Consider the following 9,660-nt stretch of genomic DNA (forward strand, 5'->3'; position numbering starts at 1 on the left):
GATGGCAGCCCAGAGAAAAACATCTAGAGACAGGCACCTCAAAGATGGCCACCCAAGAGAGGGGCACTCAGAGACAGAAGCCCAGAGACACAACAGCGAGTCCGGGATTGGCTTGTCTTTTATTTTCATAGAACTTGGGAAGTGGTCAGGGTAATAACTAACACGGCTTCTTTCCAATCAACTGTGTTTCCACCTTCGTGTGAGAGGGGAGCTTGGACACTTACAGAGTCTTAGTCTAGAGTAATCAATTGGAGTGGCTAAAGATACCATGCTAATGTACCCAAATGAGGCCTAATTGGGCAGGCAGGGTCACCTGAACTCAGCTTGAGCCTGAGCCCCCAGGGGTGATGGCGTAAGCTCTAGAGGTGGAAGGTCTGGAGAAGCTCCATGAGCCCCTCTCAGGGAAGGACGAGGCCACAGCTCAGACTGTTACACCCAGTGAGAGAGAACCAACCAGAGACCGATATTAAATCCACATAGGAGTTTATTACTGGCCGGGACCCAAGCCGAACATCGGACTCAAGCCTTGACTGGGGGTTGACAAACATGTTTTATACACCTTGGAGGCCAACACTTTCTAGGCCCCGCTATGGGATAGAACTAGTAAAGCAAGCAAAAGATACAGAAGCGGAACGTCCTGCTGTTAGAACATTTGTAAAACAATAGTTGATTAATTGTTGTTTCTAAGAGACTCTCTGGGGGGGGGGGGTTCTAAGCTTCCTCCTCCTGAGTTCATCTAAAGGGCAGGCAGGTGGGTCAAGCAGCAATATGGAGTCTGTCTCGCTAGCTAGGGTCCTTCACAGACCATGTAGACTACTGTCCTTTTGTAGAATTTCCTCTCCCTAGGCTCAGCTGCCAGCCTCCCAGTCCCACTCATTTGCTAATGAATCCTTTATCAGCACCACCCCAAAGTACCCATGTACTGGCTGCCCTGAGGAGGGTATTGATCCTGAGGCTAATTTCCAGAGACCTAATCTCTCCTATGAGCCTCCACCTCCCTACACCCTGCCCTAGGGTGACCTTAGGGTCATATCCAACTGCAGCTTGGTCATGAGAAAGACTGGATGGCAGGCACCCAAAGGTCACACGGAGCATGGCATCCAGCGACCCAAGATGGTCCCATGACTACAGAAGGTCACTGTAGGCTGTGGAGCAAGTGACCAGAGCTGGGCTGTGACCAACACAGGCCAGAAGCAGAGGAAGAGTTTATATTTCAGACAGGTTTCTTAGAGAGAGAAAAGGGGTTTCACATTATCCCAAGGAAAAATAACTAAAATAAAATATCCAGTACCTCATACATTTTAAGAAAAACTTGAATCTCTCATCTCTGCAGAAACATCTTTATTCATATTTCTTTAAAAGGAAAAAAAAAAGACCCCTAGCACAATTGTCAGCATTGCCAAGTTGGTCAGCTACACATATAATCCTGTCATTTCCTTGTCCTTTTATTGAAATCCGTGTTAAGAAAGTGTCTGCTGTCATTTACAAAAATTATGCAAAGACCAGTGCATCATTTTAAAGGAACATCAGGAAGGTATGTTGTGTGCGAAGGGGGATTCCCTGTACCACTAAAGCATACAGATAATAATCTCTTCTACCCAGAACAAAGCTTGGCCTGGAGTATTCTTTCCCCGTTCTAAGCTGCTGGACCACACAACAAATCACCCAGCAGCGTGGTATGTATGCAGTGCCAAGCTGAACCAGCAGATTACATGCCAAGCTTCTGTCAGAGTCCCAACACCAAGAGCCCAGGTCACAGCCCAGAGTCACCTGGGAGCTGTCACAGAGTAGCAGGACCCCACACCTGCTCCTCCCTGAACCAGTGTGGACCGGGCACACAGCAGGTAGTGGTGAGGACACTGGCAATGTGTCTGGAATTTTCAACTATGCAAAACTTGGTCTTTCTTCTTTTGCAACTATAAAATTCTTTTACTTTAATTGTAAGAATGAATTCTAAAATTATAGTCTCCAAAAATTTCAAAGTATTTCCGAATTTTTCTCTTTAAAAGCTCTGTTATGTCCCCTTAAACAATATTTGAAGCACCATAAAGAAGAGCAAATTGTTTAATTCAATTTTAAAATGTCTGTGGTCCTAGCCCTATGAAATGATGGTGGGGTCAATGGCAGTCTGTGTACCCCAGCTAATCTGACTTTCTGCATGGTCATGCACACACACAAAAGAACCTTTGTCCTAACCACGTGATACAAATTTACACACACACTTCCTTAAGTAGATCAGTCATGGGAGGTCAAACCGTAAATGTTTAAGAATAACTTATCTCAGATCCACTCACTTAGAAGGAGATAAAAGGCAACAATGGGAAGTTAGAATCACAGAATTTTAGAACAAGAATTGGAAGAATCAGAAAGATCACACAACTCAGCAATCTCCTTTTGGGGATGAGAAAACCAGAGCTAGAGTGAGTGGTGGCCTGGGTAGGTCATGCTCGATGCAGTTGAATCAGGACCCTGGCCCTGGGCTCAGGGGCTGTGCCCAGCATTGTGTTGAAATCATACAGGTTATGAATGTCTCCTCTTTGAGCTGATCTTTCACTTAGACTCCTGTTGGCCCTCAGACCAGCATTCCCACAGCTCAGTGTCCTGTGGATCCGTTCTGATTATAACAGTCCAAAATTCTAACAAGCAGCTCTGTCTATGCCCAGGTTGCATTCTCTTGACCCCAGACCCACTTTGGCCTCACTTTGCTGATTCCTAACCATTGCATCTCCCATCCTGCACAAAAACGAAGCAAGGAGGAGGCCCTGGCAGCTTTTGGTGAGAGTCTTGGAGCCCCTGGTAAAGCTTCTCCTCCTAGGTCTCTGCCCATGTCATCTCTGAGGAACACCTGGGAGAAAATGCTTTCTTGGAGTCATAGCTCCAGCCACATTCTGCTGTTCCCTACATTGAGTGTGTCCTTGGAGAACCCATGGAAGGTGTCCACATCAAGCTCCCCACACCCTGCAAAGCAGAAGTCTGGATTTTAGCACTTTCCTTAAGACTTCATCTTCCCAGGGTGACCATCATTAACTTGACACCTGTGCCCTGCTAGGGGAGAAAGCGAGGAAATCCGGCCTGAGTGTGGGTCAGGTCCAGGCCGTGAGCAGAGCATCGTGTTCCCTCTCCTTGAGGAGGGCAGCCAGCCTGCTGGCTCCTGCTGGCTCCCATTGGCTCCCGCTGAGCTCCTGCAGCCACTCCAGCTGGACTTCCCCTGGGTGAGTGTGTGCGGAGAAATGCTCTGCAGATCCATGCTATGAAGACAGAGGTCCTGGGTGAGGATCATGGGCAAGTCCCAAAAGTCTAGATCTCTAAGAACTTCTCCCCACACACACACTGGGGAGCCCTGCTACCAGAAGGAGCCTGTGCACCAAACGAGTTTCCCTTTTCTGTAACTTGAGCCCCATAGCTCCCAGGGTAGCTGCTCCTTCTCCACACCACCCCTGGAGGTGCCTCCTGGGAAACAGTATGAATGGCTGGAAGTGGGTCCTGACATCCATGGTGGGTGTGGCCCTGTTGGCCATCTGAGCAGGGCTCAGTTTTCAGGGGGTGACAGGAACAGGGGGTGACAGCCAGCATGAGCATGAACTCCAAGAGGGGCTCTTAGCAGCTATGGACAGCACCCCATGCTAGCTGTCCCCATGAGCCCCTGGACTATAGCAGAGGGGTCAGGCCTACATCCGGAGGGCAGTAGAAAAAGCTGGGCTGACTGCTGAGGCTTGTCCAACAGCAAGGGGAAAACCCTGAGTCCTTGGTGACCTGACCCTCTAAGTTTCCAGAGGACCCCTGCCCAGCTCTGAGGCATTGGAAAATCCCCACCCTTACTGTCAGCTGTGGGGCAGAGGGGACAGTGGGGTACAGTGGGCTGGGCTGGCCAACATGACCTCAGACACCCTCCTCAGCATGTCACTCACCTGTGATCTTGAGCTCAGCCGTGGCGTCTCAGAGCTGCCCTCTACTCCAGTACCAGTTCCAAATGACCAAGCAGGAGGACTGCATGCACACAGCCAGGAGGTTGTCACCAGGGCACAGCCAGGCAGAGCAGAGCCCAGTGGCCATGCATACAGCACAGTCCATCTTGGCTGGGTCTTGGCAGCTACAGGAACATCCCTCCCAGCAGCAGGCACTGGCATCCAGGCTGCTGTCCCCGAGAGCTGCCCAGGGCACTGCCTTTCCTGGATCTGCATTCTCACCACCTCTAGATGCATGGCAGTGCTCTGGGGCTGCTGCCTGGGCCCAGAGAGAAGGGACCCAGGTGAGAGGAGCACAGGGTGGAGATGGTGACTTTGGGCAGAGCTCTAGCTCCAGGTCCTGGTGTGGACAGGGCCACCTCAGCCCCTGTGAAGAGCCAGCACCCTGAGCAATATCCAAGTCGCGTCCACAGGAAGGAGTACTCCCTTCTGACGCAGGGCCAGGTCAGGCCCCTGGGAGTAGAGGCACCATGGGGGATGATCTGCCTGCTCTGTCCTTGCCATGTGTCCATGGAGGGATGTCCCCTCTTCTCCCACCACACACTCACTTGGATGGGAACAACAGGAACCTCACCCTGTTCTCTTCCACAGGCAGAGGGGTCCTGGGAGAGGATGTCCCTGCCCAGGACACGGGTCCTCCCGGGACCTAGGCCGCAGAGTCAAGACCCAAGTGAGGCACATTGAGGCTGGGACCGAGACATGGTGGCCAGGGAGACCTAGGGGGTCCAGGGTGCATATCAGGACCAGAAATTTTGGAGCAATGACAGCACAAAGCCTCAGGCAGTACACCTGTCACAGGCGGTGAAGGAAGCCTTTGAGCTTCAGCTCTGTCTGTGATGTGGTAGAGTCTGTCAGCCACCCACAGAATTGACATCTTTCCTTCCCCAGGTGCACAAGGATGATAGAGCTTGTTTATGTAGGTCATAGTTTTCAATATTTCCATATTAGAAATTAAAACTGAGAATTATTTCTTTAAAACAGGATCTCACTCTGTAGTTCAGGCTGGCTTGAACTCACTACGTAGCCCAGGGTGGCCTTGAACTCAAAAACTGAGAATTTCTTTAAAAAACAGACCTACAAGCTACTCACTATGTCACTTCGCTTGTTGTGGAAATAATGGCATCAGCCCACACTACGCCGCTCTGGAAAGTACCACTCTATACCCATAAGAGGATGGGGTGAAAAGCCAGACACTGCCTGACAGTTAGGAAGGTCCTTTTGACCTTGAGAACTCCTGATAGGATTTCCTCACCAACAGGATGTCCAGAACCTACACTGGGAATTGCTGCGCAATGCTGAGGCCCAGCAACTTCAGTCTCCATTGCCCAGAAAGACCCCGTACCTCCATCCCCTCACCTCATTTCACAGCCTCTTGCCTGCTTTCCTCCTTAGGAACAGAGCCTGAAATGCTTTTCCTTCTGCAGATGTCCACAATGAACCCCTACTTTCATGTGGTTACTAGTATCTCCTTCCATTATCGCTGTCCATGTGTTTGTCTTCCTCCTTTCCTGTCCAAATGCTGCTTTTGCCTTTCAAAATCCAACTCCCCTTCTGCTATGGCCATCTTGGTTTTCCTCTTGGGAACACAGCTTGTGGGATTATCAAGGTGACCACACCACCTGGGCCAAGGGTTACACACATGTCCCGAAGTAGCTTGGTCAGATAATGTGCCCTAGAATTCCAATTATGACCAGACAAAGGTGAAACTCGTCTGGTCCCATACAGCCTGCGCTCAGGCCCAGCCGCCCAGCCATCCTGCTCGAGTTCTTCCTCTTTCCTCTCTTCTGTGAGTGTCCATGTCCTCCAATAAGGTTTATTTGTTCTTTACCTAACCAAGGTAAATTCCTGTTGCTTACAGGCAAATAATTGTTTTAACTTTTTCTTATTTTATTAGTACATGTTTGCAGTACATACAGTTTATAATCATCTTGGGGAGTGGGTACATGTACCTGACACAGCTTGTTTCTTCTTTTTTTCCCCTCCTTCCCCTTCCATCCCCCCTCCCTCCCTCCTCTTCTAATTCCCCTGTCCCAACTTTCATTCTTATTGAAATTATCAATCTTAACTTGCATTATGGCATACAGTGTTTACAGTCACTGAGGTTACTGGGTTCATGTACATGGCATATCTTTATTCCACTTATTTCCTTTTCCTCTCCCCCTCACACCTAGGCTTTGATCTCTTAGACCTCTTCCCATTTACAAAAGATCTATGCCCTCGTTCCCTTCTACCCATCCTTTATTTTTCTCTTTGTGCTTTGCCTCACTCAAATGAGGGATAACATTTGGTGTTTAAGCTTGTGTATCTGGTTTATTTCACTCAACATTAAATTTTCCAGGTGCATCCATTTTCCTACAAATGTCTCAAACTTGCCATTCCTTATAGCAGAATAATATCCCATTATATAGATACCACATTGTCTTTATCCAATCATCTGCTGGTGGGTACACAGGGTGCATCCAGGATTTAATGATTAAAAATTGTGCTGCTATAAACATTGGTGTGCATGTATCATTGTAGTATGATGTTTTAAGCTCTTTGGGTAAGATACCTAGAAGGGGAATAGCTGAGTCATTCACAATTTTTAATTTCAGTTCTCTGAGAAATCTCCATACTGAGTTCCATAATAGTTATACTAGTTTGCATTCCCACCAACAATGTAGAAAAGATCCCTTTTTGCCACAGCCATACCAGCATTTGTTACTGTTTGATTTCTTGATGATTGCCCTTCCTTCTGGAGTGAGATGGAATCTCAGTGTTGTTGCAATTTGCATTTCTCTAATGGCAGGAGATGTTGAGCATTTTTTGATATATTTGTTGACCATTTATACTTCTTCCTCTGTGAAGTGTCTGTTCATTTCTCTTGCCCATTTCTTGACTAGATTTTTAGTATAAGGTTCTTTATATAAGGTTTTTTGAGTTACTTATGTATTCTAGATACTAGTCCTCTTCTGAGGAGTAGTTAGCAAAATTTTTTTCCCATTTTGTAGGTTGTCTCTTCACTCTATTAATTGATTCTTTTGCTGTACAGAAGCTTTTTAGTCTAATATAATCCCATTTGTTGTTTCTTGCTGTTATTTCCTGTGCAATTGAGGTTCTGTTTAGAAAATCCTTTGTTACACCCATGTCTCCAAATGTTTTACCTATTTTATCTTCCAGTAGGTGTAATAGGTGTAATGTTTCTGTTTTAATGTTTAGATTTTTTTTTTTTTTTTTTTTTTTTTTGGTGCCGGAGAGCAAACTCTGGTCCTTGCACTTGTGAGGCAGGAGGCAGAACCACTGAGCTAAATCCCTGGCTCCTTTGATCCATTTTTATTTTACTTTACTATGTAGTGAGAGATAAGGATCCAGTTTCATTCTTCTGTAAACAGATAACCAGGTTTCCCAGCACCATTTGAATAGGCTTTCCTTCAATATATGCTTTGGCCCCTTCATCAAAGATCAAATAGCTGAATGTGTCTGGGGAAGTTTCTCTGTCCTGTATTCTGTTCCATTAATCCATGTATTTGTTTTTGTTTCAGTACCATGCTGTTTTTAGTTTTGTTTTCCCCATTCCCCTGCACTCCCTTCATCCCTGCCACACCTCCCTATTTATAAAGACTTTGTTTCCCTTTATTCCTTTTCTCATATTTACTCCTTTCCCTTCTTTCCTTTCACCTACCCCTTCCCCTTTGGACCTTTCCTTCCTATTTCACATTATCTATTCTACATTTTGATCCTTATTTACACTTTCAGTTTATCACACAAGAGAAACTATTTGGTATTTGCACATGTCTATCCTATGTATTTCACTTAAGAATACGGCCTCAGGGCCAGGGATTTAGCTCAGTGGTTCCACCGCCTGCCTCACAAGCCCAAGGTCCCGAGTTCAATCCCTGGTACCAAAAGAAAAAAGTAAGAATATGGCCTCAATGTGCATCCATTTAGCTATAAATGTCTCTAGTTTCTCATTCTTTATGGCTGAGTAGTACTCCTTTTTAAAAAAAAAAAATCTTCTTTATCCAGTCTCCAGTTGTTGGGAAATTGGGATGTTTATAAGTTTTAGCTATTACAAACTGTGCCACTATAAACACGGGTGCACATATATCACTGTGATATGATTCTTTTAATTCTTTGGGGAAGATACCCAGAAGGGGAATAGCTGGATCAAATGGGACCTCTAATCCTACTTCTTTGAGATATTTCCATACTGATTTCCACAGTGGTTGCACCAGTCTACACTCCCACCAGCAGTGAAGAAGTGTTCTTTTTTTCCCACAACCCTGCCAGCATTTGTTATTGGTTGATTTCATCATAGCAGCCATTCTTTCTGTGGTGAGGTGGAATCACAGCATTGTTTTCATTTGCATCTCTCAAATGACCAATCATGTTGAACATTTTTTCATGTTTATTTGCTGTTTCTACTTCTTTGTCTGAGAAATGTCTGTTTATTTTAGATGCCCATTTTTGGATTGGATCTTTAAATTTGGGAGGTCTGAGAAATTCTTCAAAATAGATTCTAGATAGTAGACCTTTGTCTGAGGAACAGCCGGTAAAAATTTTTTCCCACATTGTAGGTTGTCTCTTAGCTCTGTTGGTGGTTTCTCTTGCAGTGCAGAAGCTTTTTAATAAGATGAGGTCCCAGTTGTTGATTCTTTGTGCTAGTTCACGTGTGACTGAAGATGTTCATGAAATCTTTTCCTATTCCAATGTCTTCAAGAGTTCTACCTAACCTCTCTTCCAGCCAGCTTAGTGTTTCTGTTTTAATATTTAGATCTTTGATCCATTTGGATTTTAATTTAGTGCACTGTGAGAGATATAAGTCTAGTTTTAATCTTTGGCAAGTTGAAACTCAATTTTTCCAGTACCATTTATTAAAGAGGCTATCTTTCCTCCAGTGAGGGTATTTGGCCCCTTTGTCAAAGATGAGATGGCTAGAGTTGTGGGTAGAGTTGTTTCTGCATATTCTAATCTGTTCCACTGATCCTCAGGTCTGTTTCTTTGCCAGTACCATGCTATTTTTAATCACAGTAGCTTTGTAGTATAGTTTCAAGTTGGCGATTTTGATACTCCCTACCTTGTCTTTATTACCTAGAATTGTTTTTATTATCCTAGGTCTCTTCTGGTTCCAAAAGAATTTTTGAATTGTTTTCTCAAGTTCTGTGAAGTATGCTGTTGGAATTTCCACTGGGATTACATTGAATCTATATAGCAGTTTTGGAAGTATGGCCACTTTCACTATATTGGTTCTTCCTACCCAGGAGCAAGGGATGTCTTTCCATTTTCTGATATCCTCTTCAATCTCTTTTTTTCAGAGTGCTGTTTTTATCATTATTGCTTTGCATTATAGCTTGAAGTCAGGTATTGCTCTGCCTCCTGCTTTGCTCTTATTGCCCAGAATTGTTTTTGCTATTCTGAGTCCCTTCTGGTTCCATATGAATTTTAGGATTGTTTTCTCTAGATCTATAATGAATACTGTTGGTATTTTGATTGGAACTGCATTGAATCTGTATAGCAGTTATAAGACTATGGCCATTCTGACAATATTGCCTATTCAGGAGCAGGGACATCTTTCCATTTTCTGATGTCTCCTTCAATCTCCTTTTTCAGGGTACTGTAGTTTTCTTTGAAAAGGTCTTTCACTTCCTTGGTTAGGTTAATTCATAAGTAATTCATTTTTCTTGCAACTGCTATGAACAGTATTGTTTTCATAATT

This window comes from Heterocephalus glaber, unplaced genomic scaffold, assembly GCF_053883595.1.
Source record: "Heterocephalus glaber isolate CG9 unplaced genomic scaffold, H.glaber_assembly_v1.0 deba00000470, whole genome shotgun sequence".
NCBI classification, from domain to species: domain Eukaryota; kingdom Metazoa; phylum Chordata; class Mammalia; order Rodentia; family Bathyergidae; genus Heterocephalus; species Heterocephalus glaber.